General features: G+C 52.3%; 1 protein-coding gene across 1 annotated transcript in view; it reads left to right on the top strand.

Annotated features, from left to right (window-relative positions):
• The window catches only part of GRIK3 (glutamate ionotropic receptor kainate type subunit 3), an 88866-nt gene that overhangs the window by 52382 nt on the left and 33756 nt on the right, over window positions 1-2728 (top strand). The window lies entirely within an intron of this gene.

Raw genomic sequence — 2728 nt, 5'->3', positions numbered from 1 at the left:
CTGGGGTGAGCACAGTGAGTGTGCCAGGCTGAGCTCCCTGGGCACTGGGGTGAGCACAGTGAGTGTGCCAGGCTGCACTGGGGTGAGCACAGTGAGTGTGCCAGGCTGCAGCCCCCACACAGGGTTTGGTGGGGCCCTGTTTCAGCAGGAGCTGAGGATGAGCACTGTGTGCCCTCCCAGATCTCCCTGCAGAGCCAGGAGCAGCCTGCTGTGGTCCAGAGTTCATTCCTGCAGGTTTATTTTGCAGAGGATGAACTCAGCCTGACATTAACTCCCCTCTGTTAAACACGGGCCAGTTCCTCTCTGGCTCCTGGAGGCATTTGGCTTTCCTGGCAGGGCCACTTGTGTCTCCATTTAAGATGCTATTGTCTAGTCTACTGTTGAATTTTGTGTGATTTTGAAAATCCAGTTTATCTTTTTGCCTTTAGGAAAGAAACAGACTAAACTAACCCTTAAAAACTGCAAAATTTATTTTTCAAATGCAAAAGACATTTTAATTACCCCTGCTGCCATTATCTATTCCAGGCAGCTTTAAGCATTTCCCAGATAACCTCCTATTAATCAGCCCCAGCTGAGCCTGGAGTACATTTCATGTGTAGGTACAGCCTGGAGGTGGGAAAAGAGGAATTATAATAAATTAATAGATAAGCAATCACAATTAATGCCACTTTCCTGAAATAACAGTTATATCATGGGAAAGATATTTTAATCTGTCATTCCTTAAGGCAATGTTTTCCTAGCTTGCAATGCCTGTGCTTCAGCTTCCCCAGTACGAGACCCATGGGGTGCTAATGAATTAGTCTATTATGTTATACTGAATGTTTCTAAAAGGTCCCCAGTCAATACTGAGCACAGTGTATCAACACTTGGCATGAAATGCTTCAACACTTTGCTAGGCAGCACGACTACAGTTCACTGACTCCAGCACAGCCCCATCAGCCTTTTCCACAGGAGGAGGAGGAGGAGAAGGAGGAGGGGGAGGAACTGGGACTGCTGAGCTCTCATCCCTGGCACACATAGCTTTGACACCCAGGTCCCTGCAGGGAGAGCCCCTAAGCTGAAAATCCTGGGGGTGTCTCAGCAGTCTGTGAAGTGAGTCCTTGCAGACGTGGCCAATTCCCAGCCCCCTGGACAAAGCTGTGTCTGCCCAGGGCTCCCAACCAGCCGTGGGGGAACCCCCCCATGGGGGAACCTCCCCCATGGGCTCCACACTGGGATGTCCTTCCTGGACACCCCTATTTCCACCTCTGCCTGTGGGTGCAGGAGGTGGTGAGGATCAGACCCCAGCACTGCCACCACCCCCGAGGAACCCGGGATGGGTTAACTGGGGAGGGGGAGAACGGGTGCCAGGAAGGGGGAGAGCATCACAGGAGCACTGAGAATGAAATACAGGGTGGAGGGGAGAATTAATCTGCAGCACAGAAAATAATGAGTGAAAGGGAATGTAGATGAGGTGGAAAATAGAACCAGATGTTTCAATTTGTGGCTGTGCAGGAGCAGAAAATCCAGAAGAAACTGATCTGGTGATTCTCCTCCACACCTCCCCATGCCCTGACACTCAGCTGGTGTCTGAATTATCCTCTGGTTCCAGGAGCTGATAAATCAGGCTGCAGCTGAGATTTAAACTGGAACCCAGAAGTGATCTGATGGGAGCTTGCTTTCTATAGGAACTTGGTGAAAGGAAGGGTCAGTGGGGAGCAGCAGGGCAGGGAGGGCACCCAAAATACTGGCAGGATCTAAGAGATGGCCAGAATACAAACTGAAGTGTCTGATTAAAAGTTATGAACCTTGAAAAAACAGATTTATTCCAGTGGGTCAGGCACAGGAATGTTGCCCTCCCTCACAGCCAGCTGACATGAGCATTTGTCTGAGGTCAAACAACTGTATTGGCCCTTAGCTGCCCTAAGTCATTTAAAAGTCACCATCATAGCCTGGTTTTCACAGTGCCCTTTAACAGAACATGCAGGTCTGAACTGCAATTTTTCAGGGGGAAAAAAAACCCACAAACACCCAAGGCCTGACCTCTGTTGTGGGGTGATTAATGACTCGGTCCCCGCTGCACCTGCAGGCTCAAGCACTGCATCCATCAGCAGCGAGGCCGGGCCAGGCTTACAGGAAAGATCAAACCCCCAAAGCTTATTAAAGCAAAACAGCCGCAAGAACCCTCACTCCCCCGTGGAGAATGAAGTCTTAGTTGCTGGCAAGTGCTGCTGTTGTTCTGCTTTGCTTAGGGCAGAGTGTGGGACTTGTCCAGCCCTCCGTGGGCACAGCAGAGCTCGCTGCTGATGGATGCCATGGCCAGGTGCTCCCACAGCGTGGCTGTGTCCACCAGCACAGCCCCAACACAGAGCACAGCCCCAACACAGAGCACAGCCCATCCCAGAGCACAGCCCCATCCCAGAGCACAGCCCATCTCAGAGCACAGCCCCATCCCAGAGCACAGCCCCATCCCAGAGTACAGCCCATCCCAGAGTACAGCCCATCCCAGAGCACAGCCCATCCCAGAGCACAGCCCCATCCCAGAGTACAACCCCAACACAGCACAGCCCATCCCAGAGTACAGCCCATCCCAGAGCACAGCCTCATCCCAGAGTACAGCCTCATCCCAGAGTACAGCCCATCCCAGGGTACAGCCCATCCCAGAGCACAGCCCCAACACAGAGCACAGCCCATCCCAGAGTACAGCCCATCCCAGAGCACAGCCCCAACACAGCACAGCCCATCCCAG

The sequence above is a fragment of the Corapipo altera genome, unplaced genomic scaffold (assembly GCF_003945725.1).
Source record: "Corapipo altera isolate COAL_440 unplaced genomic scaffold, ASM394572v1 297, whole genome shotgun sequence".
NCBI classification, from domain to species: domain Eukaryota; kingdom Metazoa; phylum Chordata; class Aves; order Passeriformes; family Pipridae; genus Corapipo; species Corapipo altera.
Note: the sequence above shows the minus strand (reverse complement) of the source record. Positions and strands in the feature narration are given on the sequence as shown.